Genomic DNA, 18,357 nt, shown 5'->3' on the forward strand with positions numbered 1-18,357 from the left:
AGGTAGAAGCTCTCGACTGGTGTTGAAATTTAATACTGCGTTATAATTCAGGATGCTAAATCAGTGTGTAAAAGGGGATCAATACCCAGTAAAACTGCAAGCAAGACTGGCATAGACCACACTTCATTTCCCTCTAAACCCTCTCAACTTGTCTCCAGCTCTGCTTGACACTGTGTCATTTGACATTACTTAGTCCATAAAACTTATAATGGGCAACAGTAAGACTGGGCAGTTACTGTGGCATAAAATGGAAGAAAAAAGTTACCAGACCATCAAATATGGACATTGTTTTCCAGCCAAATGCTTTAGTAATGATAAATCAGCAGTCCCAGATTAAAACAGATGTGATGAAATGTCTACTCCATTGATCAGTTTTCATTATGAACTATACTTACAGGCTCAATCTGAAAAGACTCAATTATTCCATAAACTACTTCCAATCTGTGAATAAAGTTTCATTTGTGAAATAGAAATAGGAGGCATTTTAGGAACATTTCAATACATTTCATCTGGAGATTTCTCTTAAGTAGACCCAGTTGAGTTGGAAGTCCTAGAAAAATAGATTGAGTTTCCCTGGTGCCATTTACAAGATAGGTCAGAAAGGAAGCCACAAGAAGCACTTTGCTGCTGAGATTTTGAAGATCTTCCATCCTATATCTTATTTGACATCATCAGATGATGCTGAGTATTAGGGAAGCAGAGAAGAATGGCGAGGAATTGAAACTGCAGAAACAAGGACATATTTGTATCAAAAAACTGGAAGGAAGAGAAAGAATTCTTCCCTTCAGGGCACCATTCACCCCCCTTTCTTCCTGCCTATGAGCCAAGTTAATGAACAGCTCTTTACAAGATGTGGAAGCTTAGAATTACATTGCTTTAAAGTATGAGGGCTTCAGTGTTCTGGCCTAAGAGCCAGCCAGTATCTTTTTCAACTTGAGAACAAGCAGTCTGGCAGATCTCTCAAGTTCTAAACTAACTGACCAAAAAAATTCTCCTCTTATTTCAGGGCTTTCCAAAGAAAGAAAAAAATGCAGTCCAACAGTGACAGTACTGGTAATGGAGAAACACACCCAAGCCCCAATTATAAACTAATTCCAGGAGACTTTTCCTGTATCTTGTAATGCTATTTCAAGGTATGTGTTTGACTTAAGTGGACTCAACTGTACGTAATGAGTCATGGAAGAACAGGATTTTATTTGTTCTTAGAATGAGGTTGAAGCATCTTCCCTACCCCCCACTCCTTCATTCTGAGACACACCCAGGCCCTCTCTTCCCTCACCCCAATGTTACCTCAAAGCACCCTTCCCTTAGGAGCAATGTGTGGTGAGTATTCAGCACACCTTCCACTGCTTTGCATCATCTGGGCTTTTGCACAACCCTCCAGACGTAGTTCTGGGCCTTTCTCATGAAGCAGTAGCAGCCTTGCAAGAGTTTTGCCAGGAAAAAAGAAAAACGAACTGGACTTCACAATCAACCAGATAACAAGCGTGAACAGACCCGTTCTCAGACCAAATCAACATTTCTACTCCCGTCCTGACAACTATAAATTCAGAAGTCGTCACCACATAAAGTACCTCATGCACAAATACTTGAACTCTGACTTCCTTTCAACAGCCTTAATGGTACTGCTTACCATATCATTTTAACGTGCTCTGGTGTTGTAAGGTCATAAATGACAGTCTCAACTACAGTCGTAGCCCCAGTTGCCAAGCCTAACTCCACAACAGCTCTGTCATATAACATGTGGCTCTGATGGGGTACACACAAGGGACCTCCCCTCAAGCCCTCCGCTCTCCCAGGCCTTTCCTTCTCTATTAGAATAAGGAAGCCTGCAATCCAGCACTGAAAAGCACAGACACGAAAATAATTATCCATCTCTTCTGTTCAGCTGTAACTTATATTCCCTATGAGGAGGAAAATGGAGGAAAAAAAAATCAAGGCCCAGAGACCCACATTTCATTTGGAACACTAGGGGTTCCTGGTGAAGATCATTAAAGTGTGGTTTGAAATATTTTCCTTTTCTCATCAAGTCACTAGCCCTGTAATTGATGTCATAAAAAATATCTGTGTTCAATTGCAGTGGGTTTCTCGGGTCCTTTCAAGTTATCAATTATTTACATCCCAATGAAATGAAAAAGTGCCGTAAGCCAGGTCCTGAAATGCCACCAAGGAGTCTGAGGGTGGCATTGTTAATCTTGAGCATTGCACCCACGAAGGGGGCATTAGTACTCTATTTGGGAAGTTCATTTCTCCTTCTCTGTCATACATTATCTGTGTGGGTTTTATTGCTTCTCCTCATAAATAGTCTCATTGGGCTTTTTGTTTGTTTGTTCACACCCTCCACAATTTATACTCTTAAGGAAAAACACCAGTTCCTTCAGCCAACACAGGCCCCTTTCCTCTGTATATCTGGGGCTTGAACCATTTCTTCCTGTATTCCCGTAGCATCCAGGGAGTTTTCTTCACTTACCAATATTCACATGGTCCAGATTTGACAGAAAATTGTGTTAGGGAACGGTGGGGTTTCATTGGCGTTCAGAGTCTTTCCCTTCTATTATTTCCTCCTGCTTTAATTTCCCCTCCCCAAACTTTCTTCCCCCGTTCATGCGGCAGGCTAACTCCAGCAGGACCAGATCTCCTACTATTACTTGTCCTTGTGGAAAGCAGCGGAAAACGTTTGGTGATAAGTCTTAAGACCCAAACTTGGCCATCATTCCTTTAGTGATATATAAAGGCATCTTGGCTAATGTACAATCCTCACATATTCTGCTAAAGAACCTTATGGGTATGGCTGGTAAAATGTGATACTACATCTTTTGCCACTTCGTTATTTTCAGGCTTCTTTGGGATTGTCCTTTAATAGGCCTCCCTATTGCAACTGGAGACACTTGATGGAGTTAGAGTTTCTTCTAAACCTTAGAGTGCGATAGGCTTACGCTTTTCCATCATTCAAAGGGCAGATTCAAATCTACACCAATCTGTTCCGAATCAACCCATTTCTCTGATCTACAGAGCATAAATTAGTTTGTTATAAATGAGGTGACGGGCAAAAGCCCCAATGTTTCTGAGAGAGGCAGCAAAGTTCTTTCTAGGACTGAGGAAGGCATATGTATTATTATTCCCCATGTAGTCAAAAGGGAAGTTTTGAAGATATACAGGGACATGCTGGTTAGACAGGACTGTGGCCATGGTCCTTTATAACGCTGCAGTTGTGTGTTCTATATTTACTGTTCCCCAGATAGTTAACCATCTAAACTGGCAGGGTGGGGCTGGGTGTGGGCAAATTCTGCCAACATCCAGGTCCTGAAAACCTCAGCAACTTGATTAACTTTGGAGACTTACAGTCCCATTTGCCAACCAGCATTATGCCATCCAGAGCTTCACAACACACTGTAACAATAGAGATAACTAATAGTCCTCTCTCCTTCATTTACTGAAAAGAAAACGCTGTTCAGAACATAAGCTAATATGTTTATTTAATGCAACTTTAAGGAAGGAGAGAGGGACATTTTTGCAAAGTGATTAAAAGCAACTTATAAAAGTAGGTGCCTGGGATGAAGGACTCAGTGGTGGTGGTGACTTCCGCTCAAAGGTCTAGTGTCCTGTAGGATGGTGGAGCATCCTGTGGCTGAGAATTCTGTTTCCTGTTCAGAGGAAGCAGAAGGGAGCTAGAAAAGAGGGAGTGGGGGAAGGAACAGGTGGGTAGGGGCGGGGGAAAGAAATCCTCTCTAAGCTTTCCCTTGATCTTAACCAGGGGCCAACACTTGACAGTTCTTTTAATAGAATGTGGTTCTGTCAAGGACAAAGCAAGTGCAGCTTAAAGAAGCCGCTGCACCTGATTTTAAAGCTGAAAGAGAATAGGGGTTGCTTATGTGGAGAAACCCCTCAAAATGTTCTGAAATGTGGGAAGAGAGGAGTGTGAATTTATAAGGAAGAAAATAGGTGCAAATACACCCCCATTAACCTGATTTGTTCTTGGTGCTGCAGGATCTGTATTTGCTATCATAGATCACGATGAATGCTTGCTTTTATGTCAAGCTTAATGTTTTTCAAAGCGCGTTCATACACATTGTGTCCCTTGTTCCTCTGGTAGGTGGCCTGACTGGTGTCCTCTTTCCCAGTTTATAGCTAAAAGGGGTAAGTGAGTTGCCTTAGGTCACACAGTCCCAACCTGGAAAGAGATCTCTTGGGTCCTGTTTGCAGCTGCTCGGTCTTTGCAGACTCCTCCATCCTCCCCTTGTTCAGCAGGGCTCCGTGCTGGTCCCTGTTCTCGGTGGCAGCTTGGTAAGCGCTGACTGATGAATTAATTGGCAATGACTGCTCTCAAGTACCTACAACAAAAGTTGTTGTTTTCCTCAGGGATCTGCCCAGCGCTGATGTACCTAGGGTTGGCATTAGAAAAATAATGAACAATATCAGTGGATATTAGTGACTGAGGAAGCAGACTCCGATTTAGCTCCAGACACCACACTGAGAGTCACACAATTAGAAGTTTATAGTCAAGTGTGGGATGATACAGTCCATTAATATTTCTAACAGTTACACGGCTCCATTTGGACCAGGCTCAGCTCTTATAAAATGCAGATTCATTACACTGACTCAGACAGGAGCCAGGGGAACATATTCAAGGGCAGTGCCACTACTTGCAAGCATACTTGAAGAACTATTTCGGTATCTTAAACTTGAAATGGAAGTTGGGAAAGTTCGCCAGAAAGTCAGTCCTTGTCCTTTGCTTGCTTTGTTCCTTGCTCCCTGACCTGCTTGTCTTGTCCACGTGGGCTGAAAATTCAAACACAACGAGAAGGAAAGCATCTAGAATCATCTGCTCAGAGAGCATGGCTGAGGATTTTTACCAAAGTGGATCTGAGATAGGAATTACCCTGTCTGGGACACAGTGGCATAGGCAGCCAGTGTAATTATGGTTACTCAGAGGATGAATTGAGTAATTTGGTCTTTCAAATTCCCTTTGGAGTTTGAAATATCCAGATGGACTATATTAAACAAACCAGCATCCCGTTTTAGAATCTCCTGACTTAGAATAATGAGAAACCTGTTCCACTTACAGCCTTTCTATTACAAAGAAGTACTTCTGGGTACTAAGAACTTCTTGAATATAATTTCATTCCTTATCCCTAATTTTTTTTTTTCCAAAGGAGAAACTATGAGAAAGGTAAAATAACTCATCCAAAGTCACACAGCTATGAAGTGAGTGGGCAAGCTTTCCTAAAGGTCATACTCTGAAATCTACCTTGGAGCTCTAGGAGACATCGTGCTATAAGCTATGATGAATCATTTGAGCCTGGAGATTCAGGGAGAGGAGAGGAGTGAGGGGGACAAAATGGGGCAGCTGGAAGATAAAGATGACAACATTCACCTATGTCACCATTGGCCTGGACTGGCTGTGCAGTCGGGGTGAGGGATGACATGTTCTCTGATGCCCGGGAATGAGACTCAGGACTATTTGAGGAGACCAGTTAGCAAGTGAGCATCTTGATAACTGCTTAAAAATGCATGTGAAGCTGGAATATATACAAGCTCTAGAAGAGAGTGTAGATGTGCTGTAGGACTGGCCAGGCCTAAGCATTAATACTACCCTGCAGTGGTTTTCAACAACCATGGCATCCTGATGCATGCAGTACTAGTCTTGCCAACTAAAGCCACTTTCAAGAGCTTTTATATTCTCTTCTTGTGTTTCCATAAGCTATAACCACTGTAGTCAATATTTTCTACCAATATATTCTAATCATTGAACACTGAGCCTCGTCTGAAAAGTTGGTTCCTAGAATCCCTAACAGTGATGAAGACAGTTCTTGATCATCTGCATATGGATTGTCCAAGGCCAATTTTTACTGCCAGGCTGATTTCTCCCTGCCACACAGACCCTTCCAAGACAGTTCCTCTCACACTCTGTCACTGGGTGCTCAGGGAGGGCACATTAATTTTAATATTGGCTTTAGTCAAACCTCATTAGGAAGGTCAACATACGGCCTCAGCCCCATTAAATAATATGTTTGAAACACTGAATAAATAACACTTAGATTATCCTTAGTTTTGGATCATCAAGGCAGATTTTTCCTTCCAGTATTGCAGCTAATTTAAGGCTGCAGGGAAGGAGTTTTAAACATTGCTTTTGGCTTAAGCCCAACAATGTTGCAATGTGATATTTAGAGCTCATGAATCAAGAGACAAACATGTATGGCCAGGTGTGATTTGACATAAAAATTTCTGTGAGACAATTGGTCTCTCTGTATGATAAATGGTCAAAAATCTCATTTGTTTCTAATGTCTGTGCTTTAAAAGTTAAGGTAAATATACAGAAGCCTTCCTTTTCTTTGCTTGGCATTTATCTTCTCAAGTGTGGAGGTCCATTTGATTAATGTCTAGTCATTTAAGGGAAAAGATGTCTTCTCTAAGTTGCATGAAATGTGAAATGATTAGGTCATGCTTCTGGGGAGTTTTTACGTTCAGTTACTTAAACTTTTTTAAAAACTTAAGAAAAAAATTTTTGTGTGTTATGTCTGCTCCAAGGAGACCCTCCTAACTTAACAGATGAGGTTGTTTCCTGATGTCGATTCTTCTTTAGCACAGTGCTGGCTTTGAAATCTGGCAGTGCCCAAGCCTTTGTGGGTAAGGGTCTCATCTGGTGGGCACCCATACACCAACTGATCACTCATTCATACTTTCATTATGAAATTATGAAAGAAAAATGTCCATTCTAATTTGAAAATTACATTCCATGTCATTGACCATTTATAGCATCAAGGCTATTGCTTTTCGTTATATTATTATCTAGTTTGGGTTTTGATTTTTGTTGTGTGTGTGCTGTCGTTTTCCCCTAGTGGACTAACATAGTTTCAAACATTGTATAAATAGCCCAGTTCCATTTGCTAGGTTCCACAATTCTTTAAAATCAAGATACCGGATAAAATAACGTTTTGATGGCTAGAGTCTATTATCAGCATATGACACAAACCTGGTTTTTGAAAAGGCATAAATCAGATAACAGTTCCAGTGATGCTGCACTCTTTTGATTTTTCAAAGCTTTCTGTCAAGGCTGCCTTTCCCTGCATCTTTTGATAATAAGAGAATTAGGTCATTGGCGTCATCACAAGATGCATCTGGCAGCAGCTTTTCTTCATCATTATCGTTACCAGGGGTTGTGGTGTTGGATTTCTTTCAGTTCCATTTGTTTTATGTCTGTATGTTTCTCAGTTCTCACAGCCTCTGTGTGTGTGTGTGTGTGTGTGTGTGTGTGTGTGTGTGTGTGTGTGTGGTGTAAGGAGACAGAGAGACAGACTGAGAGAGATTAGGAGAGAACTGAAAGAAGTTGGGAAAAGAACAGGCAGCAGTGTGCCGAGGATTCCTTCCTGCTCTAGTCATATCCCGATTCTTTATGTAGTAAGAATAATTGCCTACCAGGCCTAATTAGCCACTCCTGGCCTTACAATTCTTAGTAGAGGGACACTGAGGTTTCCTCTGGAACCATTCCTGGTTTTTCTATTCCCTCACTGTCCACCTAATCACCCGCTTTAAGGGTCAGAGGCTTTGGCACATGTGGCATTAACAGATACACACTACTATATATAAAGTAGATAAACAACAAGGACCTACTGTATAGCACAGGAAACTATTTTCAATATCTTATAATAACCTATAATGGAAAAGAATCTGAAAAAATATATATATGTATGTGTATATATATATATATATATATATATATATATATATATATAATATGTATAACTGAATTTGCTGTACACCTGAAACTAACATAGCATTGTAAATCAACTCTACTTCAATATATGGCCCCACCAGAATGTGTACCATGCAGGGGGCTGAGTATGTAGTTTCCCTTAAGAATAACAGGGGACTGCCAACAAAAGAAAGGGGAAGGGATGCTGGACTGCCAAAAAGAGCTCCAAACCATCCCCTACTGTGCTTGGCCCCCAACTGAATAGAACCAGTTTGTTATTTTTTCACTTTGGCAGCAGATAAATGGCAAAGAAGATGCTAGGAGGATATGGCATCTTGAAGGAAAGCAAAGACACAGATTTTCTCAATTCTTGGTGACATGTCACAATAACTCCATTAAGTGTTGTTCACCTACTTTACATCTTTAGGCTTGATTCTTGTGTTGAAAACATTGTTTCAGTTTCTAAGAATTTGCCTGTTATATTTGTTAGGTCTAAAATTCACAGCTGTAGTGTAATATCTGCATATGCACAGAAACTGGGTGCTGCTGCATAATAGGTGGTGGCTTGTGACAAGTCACTTAACTCTTTTTCTCATTTTATCAAGTTTTCTCTTTTGTAAATTTTCTCATTAGCATAAAATTAGCATAAAACTGTCTATTTCCGGATTGTTGTGAAGATTAGAGGGGATATATGTATATGTATAGCCAATTCACTTTGTTATAAAGCAGAAACTAACACACCATTGTAAAGCAATTATACTCCAATAAAGATGTTAAAAATAAATAAATTTTAAAAATGATATTGTAAATGAAGTCCCTTCCTCTACAAGTAGTAGATGCTCAGTAAATTGTAGATATTATTACCATTATGTGGTTATAGATAACTCTTCCCTACTCTTCTTTGTCTGTCTCAGTTCTGTTGCCCTTAGGCCCTTGTCAATGCTCAACCTCCTCCATTTAGGCAAAAGCAGCCTAAACAGTGAGATAATTCATCTCAATAATAACTTGAGATCAAACGAGAAGGTGGGAGTAGGACGATTGTAAAATTAATAAATTCAGCAATTGATTGATGTCAATCGATCAGCCTCTTTCTTTTGCCCTGCCATTCTCAGTGTGTTGGCTTTGTTCCTAGGGTGTGTCCTCTCATAGTTACAAGGTGGCTGCTCCAGCTCCAGCTATCATGTTCCAGCACAACAGCAGCAGGACAAGAGGGAAAGTTTCTTCTTGTGTATTTCTTTTTGTCAAGCAGTAAAATTTTTCCAGACCCCCTGGCCCTGGTGAGACTTTTTCCTTGGGTTTCATCTGGCAGCCACCCCACAGTTCTGAGATCTCCCCTTAGGACAGCCAGTGTTCCCCAGTCTCCAGTTCTCCTCTCCTTCCTGAGCACATAGCTGAGCTATTCTTCCCACCCCCTGAGAGCTAAGTGAAACCCTGAGACAGAGTTCTGGCTGATGGAATGTGGGCAGAAGCTACACTGGCTACCACCAGGCCTGGCCATAGAACCTTCTGTCAACCTTCCAAGCTCTCCCCCTCACTGTCCTTGGAGCTGAGAGTGAGATTCTCTGAGAGCCTAGAAGATGGAGGATCCTCGTGAAGGAAGGGGCCTGGACCCTTGACTCACTGCATGGAAGAGGTGGCCCCAGGAGTACCTCCCAGGCAGGGATGTTCACATGGGCCCAGGGTGAGCAAGCACCTGAGATTTGTTACACCTGCTAGCAACACACCCTGACTTATTTATTATTATTATTTTTACGAGAGCAATTCTGGTTCTAGTAGTTTTCAAAAGTATGTTTTGATTTACAAGAAAAACTCTAGGAAGTTGCTATCTTTGAAAAGAGAATACATTTGAGCAAAGCACTGATAACATCTTCAGAGATAGTATCCAACATTCCGCAGGGTGGTCAATTTTCAGGAGAATATACATTTCCAGTAAAAATCAGGACACTTGCTTTAGCCTCAATTTTGGGAAGAAATTATTATAAGTGGTTCTGTTTCTGCATTAGTGAAATCCCTTATTCCCATCGTGTACTTGTCATCTAACTGCTCATTTGCAGGTATTCGACATTTCCAATAAGAGTATTCCCTTACCTGCTTTTAAATCATTATTGTTTTTATAGTGGATTCATTATTTCTTAATTGTCCTAATTTTCTTTCTTACCCGTTCTTGTTAAAAGCTGATTAAAATTTGAATAATTTCAGCATTCTGGAAACAAAACGAATTTCAGGTTTACATTCATTTGTCAGTGAAAGCCAGAAGAGGAAGTCAGGGAGGACAATTCCAGATTAACCTCAACTGAATTTAATTAGACCTTTGTGCACATCCTCATGGCACTCAGAATTTGGTTATGTTAGGGCCAGAAGGGATCTCAGTGATCATTCCGTCTGCGCCCCTCACTTGCTGATGAGGCAACTAAGATCTACAGAGGGCTGCACAGTTAGATAATGTTGAAGGCAGAGTTAGTCCAGGTCTAACAATGTCCATGAAATGAGCTGTGTGGAATTAAACCAGTGCATTTGAGTGAGGTTTCCCTCTCTCCTGGATTGTCATCTGTCTCTGTGGCTTCCTCCTCTGTCCCTAACCCAGGGTCTACAAGGTAAAGGCATTAACAAGACACCACTGACTTACCAGTAGGCTGATGTATAGATGCTTCTGACAAAACAGTGAGTCCAGATAAACTTTTCACAAAAGACTCTTTTGTTCCCACCCCCTCTGTTCTCTGTTCCTGAATTCACTGCTGTCCTTGCTTGAATTGTCTTAGGGCAAAACAAGACAGGAAGGAATCTTCTATTCCCTACAATTAATGAGATATCACCCTCTTCCAAACATTCTTCTAATCCATTAGGAGAGTCACTACCATCCACGATACGTTTTTAGGCATATGAACATTTTTTCCCCCAGCTTGGGAGTACTGAACCCTTGTATCCCCTGTGACTTTGAGCTAAACTCCTCACCTTTCTGACCCTTAGTTTCTCATCAGTAAAATTACGGGTTGGTTCAGACTGCCATTGTCACTTCCATTTGGAATTAATTAATCAATCAATTCAACAGTATTTGACAGCCATAATGGAAAGCTTTGGGATTAAAAAAAGAAAAAGAAATTTCTTCTGCCCTTGAGAAGCTCCTAATCTGGCTTGAAGTCTATGCTTTCTCTAGATGGGGTAAAGGAAATGGATGGGTAAGTGGTTCCCTGGGGAAGATCTGGTTCTCACAATCACACAGGAAATGTGGAATCCAGGGGTATCTCCTGAATCTGTCTGGATTTTTAAGCCTTTATTGACACTTCTCTTTTTATCATTATCGTAGATCATGTTCTTGAGACTTGAATTCTCTCACCTGTGTTAAAAATCTTTCTCTTTCTCTTTCATCTGTTCCGCGTTCTCCTTTTCAGTTTTCTTTTGAGAATGTCAACATTTAATAATTAGGTTTTAGATTCTTGGCACAGGTCACCCTTTGATGCACGTATCCTTGCCTCCAATTCCTCCTACACAGAACCTTGGCTTATATTTTTATTTTACAAAGCAGTTCTTTCTTAATATGTTGTTAGAAAACTGTACCCAATTGCTCAAAGGAGAGGAGTTCCTTTTCTCTGCTTCGCTTCCACTTTAAAATTCTGGATATTTGTCAATCATATCAGACAGAGGTCAGAGGAAACTTGAAGGAATGGTGGAAGCAACCCAGGGAAGCCTGCCTATCAAAAGCTTCCTGGAAGTTTGTGCTTGGTCTGCTGACATGGAACCTCTATGATCCATTGTGTTCCCTCATCTCAGACTGCTCTGATGCTCTGAAAATCCAAAACATGTCCACCAGCTGGTCTCCATTGCTGTCTTCTCTTTTCTGCATTTGCTGTTGGCAGTGGATACATCAGAGATTACCTGCATCAATTTGGACTTCAGTTTCTTAACTGAGTTAAATCATCTTAGCCTGGAAATGGTTTTTCCCCAATATGAGCATTATAATCCTTCATGGTACCTTTCTACCTGCAGCTGACTCTGTTTGGTACATGGACTTAGCAAGTGAAGGGTCTTGGTTCATCTGGGGCACAGATGAGAGCTCTCCTATGACATCTGCCAGAACAACAGACTCAGACTTTATATTCACTGGCTTACTACAGTGCGTGTTGATTATTTTGGAGTGATTAGTCAGGACGGTCTCAGTTACAAGGAAAAGAAAACCCACCTCTAAGCTGACTTAGGTTATAAAAATAATTTTGGAGATCATATAGTCATCATCATCATAATCATCATCATCATCTAGGCACATTTTAGGCATGGCTGGATCCTGGAGTTCAAATGTATTTGGACTCAGTCTCACTCTTACTTTCCCATTTGTTGGCTTCACCCTTAGATGGATTCTTTTCTTTTGATACCCCCCAGCAACTTCAGACTTATGTCCTCCTGGGTTCATGTTCAACTCAGCAAAGACTTTCTGGGCCTGGTTATGACTGGTCAAAATAGAGTCATGTGCCTATCCTTGAGGCAATCATTGTTGCCGGGGGGAGGGAATACGTTCATGGTAAATGCTTGGATTACACGTCTAGTTCAGTAGTGGCAGTATGCCAATCTCAGGTGCCCTGAGATTAGTGGAAGACGGTTTCCTCCCAGAAATTAAAGGTATGGTTATCAGAAAAATGGAAAGGAGATTTTGGGCAGGTCAGAACACCAGAGGTCCACTGCATGTGGACATTGCCTAATAACCTGTGTGTTTGATTCATCTCTTTTTCTTTTTTAAGATTATAGTTTCAGCTTATAGTCTCATAAACTTTGCTCTTGACATTTTTCTAGTTGCTCATTTTTCTGTTCTAACTCTAAAGCCTGATGCAATGAAGGGTTCCTCATCTTTTTAGTACTTCAGCTTATACTTTCAAAAATCAGAGGGGGCTTATGTTATTTCCATTCTGTGACTCAAAGGGAAAAAAATCACCATGGTGCAAGGTTTCAACTCTTTCTCCAATCTAGCATGCACATGGCAATGACTTCAGAGGGTTCACTGGTGATGAACACGATATTACATTATATAATACATGTGGCAAAGAGTATATTTTGTATTTTAATTTCATAAACTTTTTTTCCTAACTAATCGATTAATTTATTCTTTGTTCATTTGGGACTTTTAACATTTAAAGCCTCAGAAAAAGTAGGCATTCCACATCATAAAATTAGCAAGGTTGGTGAAATATGAAAAAAAATGTCATTCCCACTTGCAGTTGTCTAGATAATCCACAGGTATACATGAGCTACTGCTAACTATATTTGTTTATTTACTTGATTTATGGGATGGGGTCAATGCATAAAAACATCAGAGCCTACATACAGTAAAGTATGTGCCTGCGTTAATCTTCTGGTTCACAGTATCAGGTTTCTGTACTTCAAAATCCCCTTAGTACATCTTTGACACTCAACGTATATTCATTAATAGTGACTCTTCCCTGGAATTTCACATAAACACCAAACAAAAAGAGCAACAGAGAGGGGGGAAACAACCCTATGGAAATATCTTAGAGTATTTGTATTCTTTTCGATCCTTCTCGAGAAGGCAAATGGAGTTGAGTAGGCCTGTCATTCCTTTCCTCTTAAGAGACACAATGGTTCATAAGACCTTATAATTTGGTAAGATTCTAGGAATGGTTTCTAACTGTTACTGATCTTACTATGTCTAATCAAGGATTAATTTTCTAGTTCCAGATTTAGAATCTGAAACAGGTTTTTCTCCTCTTTACCCCGAGCCACAGACTCACAGAAAGGATAAAGCTCAAAGCAAGTTTTAATGCCACACCCTTCCCTTCCAGGACCCAGTGGACAAAGTGGAGAATTCATATTCAAAGAGACATGTGAAGGATTTCTCACCATCTAGGCAGAGTACTGTGAATCTTGATGAGTTATACCCGCTGCATGGGTGTCCCCAAAGAAACCAGGCTTTTCCTTTTATAGTCTAGGCTGGAAGGACACTTTGGACCTCAGAAGGTGTGACAGTAACAACCTGGGCAGGGCATGTCCTGCTTTTGCCTCCTGCCGTTCCAGAGAGGGCCACCAGCTCCTCTTTTATGGACTCAGCGGGTGTAGTCCTGACTTATAAAGAGAGGTCAGTCTTTCAGGGGCTAGGCTGCCTAGGCACAAATAGCTATCAAACCCTCTTAAGGAAGAGGGCTAAAACCCCATCAGTTGCACACATTGGAAACATAGCATGGTGCATTGCCATATTAAAATTAGGTTGCATCCACCAGTTTTATATTTAAGACCTATGGGATTTGACTAATTTAGAAGACAATCTTGTAACGAAAGGAAAAGTCTCATTACAAATGGCCTTTTCTTGGCAGCTTCAAGTCCCTTAAAGGGGATTGTTCTTACCAAGACAGTCTCTTAGACTGAAAAAAAGATATCACTGTTACAAATGTAAGTCTCACCCCTGATTCTTTGATTCTGTTTCATCAGTTACAGCACTGATACGGCAATACTTACCACCAAATGTATTTAAACCCGCAGAAACACTCTGACGACCAATGAAACAATTCCCTAGGTTCCCTGAGTTCTTTGGCATTTCCCTAAAAAGCACCCAGAAATGAAATGATGTCTGAACAGATATAAATTGAACATATCTTCTCTTTGATTAAAAGGACAAGTGAAAAAGACTTGGAAATACAGGGTATGGACGAAAGCAGCATCTACTAATCTTTGGGGTATGTTTCTAGGCAACCAGCTTTGCATGATACAGAGATCATTAAATCTGTGCCATTATTTTTCTTACTGTTCCCATGGGGTTCAAAGATGTCAAAACATTCCAAACATTTTCCTTTACCCTAATTAATAGGAACTGAGGACATTTAGGTTGCAGGTACATTGCTGGTGTAACTTCACTTAAAATGGAAATCTTACACATTTTTGGCTTAACTAAGAAATTGGCGTTGTTGTACAAATGCTATTATCTTATGTCTCTCACATTCCTGGAGTCTCCAATTGTGTGTGAATGGGTATGCGTGTATGTGTTTTAATTTCAGTCTGGCATTAGAATTGTCTTAGCTTATGATTACAAACTATGAACATCCCTTCCGTTTGGATATTATTTTTTGCCAAGTAGCACAGGTTGTCACACTGACCAGGGACTTCCCCCAGGTGACCTCTGCATCCCTTCATTTAAGTGGCTGAAACTTATGATTTCTGGCTTTAGAATGATAAGAATTCCCATCGCAGGACCCAGACCTCTTTTGGCTGAAATTTTGATTTCACATGATTTCTGTTGGAATGCAGGCAGATGTCAGTCTTGTTCATCAGAGGAGGTCTCATGAGTCCAGAAATTCCTTGTATTTCATTGTTTTGGACTCTGATTTACTGCTCTCGGTGGGCCAGCTGTCCAGTGCCCACAATAAGTAAATGCACATTCTCCCATTTCCCTGGAATACAGTCTGTTGTAATTCCTGGACATTTTAAATAAGAGACTAGCTACCGCCAGCCAAGGAGAATTTAAGCTGTGGGACAGGATGACCTCTTGAAGTTTCTTCCAACTCTGTTGTCTCCATGATTCTGATTTTCTCTCTGGAACGCAACTATTAACGTTTTACCAGGTTCCACACTTCTTGGCTTTTTCAGCTTTCGTATTTCAAGTGTCTATTGATCGTGCAGTAGTTGCATGCTATTCCTTTGTTCTTTACATCTTTATTGATGCAAAGAAGTGCCAGAAACTGCTTTTTAACAGTTATTCAATCCCTGATGCCCTTCATGTATCAGATTTGGGATTTCATTTCTTAGAACTACTGGGCTGGCTACACAATTAATTTCTTCTTATTAATAAGCCATTAGACTCACTTGACCAACCATCAACAGCTGAAGAAAAGCACGTCTCCCCCTCCTTTGCCCATATCTCGTTCTCTTTTGATGTTGAAGCTGTTCTCTTGTGTAATGGGAGATGAGCTGGAGGGTCTGGAGGTCTCTGACTCATTTAAAGTGACAGGAAATGTTATCTCCTGATAATAACCAGGTTTCTGTGGCCACCACTATGACCTTTATCCCTTCACCATCAGAGGGATCCCAGAAAGCAACTGACACTTAACTCTGGGTAATCACATGGCTATTAAAAAAAGGGGGTGTGTGTGTGTGTGTGTGTGTGTGTGTGAGAGTGTGTGTCTGTGTGTGTAAATATTCGGCCACTGGCACCAGCAATCTATGTTCAGGAGGACCCATAGCATACAGGGGAGCAGGGCCAGCTCTGTGGATAGCTAGATGTTGGTTTGAAATCCAGCTCCACCACTTATTAAGTTTGTAAGACCTTGGACAAGTTACTACTCCTCTCTAAGTCTCATTTCCTTCTTCTAAAAAATGGGGTCATAGTACACCAATCCAGCTTGATTGCTTTGAGAATTAAACAAGGTGCTTGCATGTAGAATACATTCCATAAGAATTAGCTATAATTGCTCTCTCTAGCCCACAGCCCACTGACTTATGTTCAGCAGGAGATCTGCATGGCGTAATGGGCAATGTATGTGCTTTAGAGTCACACCGACTGGGTGTGATCCCAAACTGTGCCATTTACTCTGTGACCTTACTCTCTGATCCTTATTTTCCCTTCTGAGGGCTGGTGTGAGGAAGAAAATGAGGTAATAAGTTGTGCCTGGCATGCAGCAGGCTCTCAAAAAACACGGGTTTCCTGACTAGAAACCATCAGGGCCCTTTAGACCTCCCTCTTACAAGAACACGGAGCCTGGTCCAGCCCCAGGCTGATTCACAGCCCCACGTTGTGACTGCAGGCTCCACATATGCTCCACGAAGGATGTCCTGCTCAGGCTGGGGTGTGGCTCTGCATCTGTTCTGTGTTCATGGTCCTCACGCTGCCAGGAGTACAGTCCTCTTGGCCCCTCCCACTACAGGCCCACAAGGCTTTACGCAGATCCCTGGGGCCAGATGTGTTTCAGAATTCAGAATTTTCCATATTTCAGAAAGATAACTCAGCTCTGTCTGCTTGATAATGCTTAACACTCCAGTGGGGTCCAGGCGGCCCTCAGTAATCATGAACATTTCTGCAGTGAAATGTATGACTGTTCACCTTGAAGTGAAATAATTGTGAATATTTGCATATATTTTCAGATCAGGTTTTGCAGCCAAATGTGTTCAGGTCAAGTTAGAATTAACTGCCAAACGAGTTAGCTCAATTTTCAGACCTTTTTCAAATTTGGGATTGCTGATCAGATATAGTGGACCTATAGAAACGCTGGAGCTAGAATCGACTCCTCATTCTTTGTTTCTGTCCCTCTGATGTCTAAGCCACTTCCAACTATTCCACTCCCCTTGGCTATAAATATCCTTTCTAATCTGTGCCAAGCTACAGAATTCTCACTTTAAAACCGTTTCTTGAGAACTTTCCCCTTGGTAGGTACATTCCATTCTCCAGTTAACTGCCCTCATCTTTTATTACTCCTTTTCCCACCGAGTCTGAACTTGCATCTAAACTATGAATAGATTTATATTTCTGGCCTTGGGTGAAATAATGCTTCCTTCATCTGTCCTTAGTGGACACATTTGCTTTTCCCTGTCCCCTTATAACGGATGGCCCACAGAACGGGCATCCTGTGATCTGATTCCTTATTCACTTGCTGTTCACAACAGGAGATTTCCGTGGGTTACCTGGATGCTGATAGGAGAATAAAGAGGGTCAGACAACAAATCCCAGCTGAAGCTTTAGTCACTTCCATGGCCATGGACTTCACTCCTACCTGTGTTCAACCTTCTTACAAAAGGGATTGAGTGAAAGAGGGTGGATAAATCAACGTCTACATTTATCATCATTGGCATCAAAGCCATTCAGACTCTTCTTCCATCAAAGGTGAACATCATCTTCAAAAGACAATGGAGGGGACGTCCCTGGTGGCGCAGTGGTTAAGACTCCGTGCTCCCAATGCAGGGGGCCTGGGTTCGATCCCTGGTCAGGGAACTAGACCCCACATGCATGCCACAACTAAGAGTTCGCATGCCACAACTAAGGAGCCCGTGTGCTGCAACTAAGGAGCCCGCCTGCCGCAATTAAGACCTGGTGTAACCAAATAAATAAATAAATAAAAGAGTGAACAAAAATTAATATTAAAAAAAAAGACAATGAAGAACCTACATTAGTGTTACTCTTGATGGTAACAGTGATCTCTATAGAAAAGACTGTAGTGAGGGGAGCTGCTGACCATTACTAATGAATAATAGTGACCTGGTGGGGAGTAGCTGGCAAGGAAATGAGGAGTGGACCATACTTGCTGGCTCCATTTCTCACATGCCAGTCACTCTTCCACTCAGTCTAATTTGGCTTCTCTCATCTTTGGAAAGAGTTCTCCCCAAAGTCACCAGTGGCCTCCATATGGCTAAATTTACAGGATATTTTTCAGTCCACATTTAACTTAGACTCTCAGAAGTATTTTATGCCATAAGCCAGCCCCTCCTACTTGAAATACTTTCTTCCTGTGGTTTCCATGATACCACACTCTTCTAGTTTTCTTCTTCATCTTTTACCTTTTCTATATAGCCTCCTTTGCAGGCTCATCCTTTTCTACCTGACCAAGAAATATTGGTGTTCACAAGGCCCCCTTACTTTTCCCTCAGTAATTTCCCCCAGGTGATCTTTCTTTTCTATATTCAGATGACTGACAAATTTATATTTCCAGTCCGGATTCCTCTTTTCAGCTCCAGACTTGCAT

Source organism: Mesoplodon mirus (assembly GCF_964341445.2).
Source record: "Mesoplodon mirus genome assembly, chromosome: 8".
Lineage (NCBI taxonomy): Eukaryota > Metazoa > Chordata > Mammalia > Artiodactyla > Ziphiidae > Mesoplodon > Mesoplodon mirus.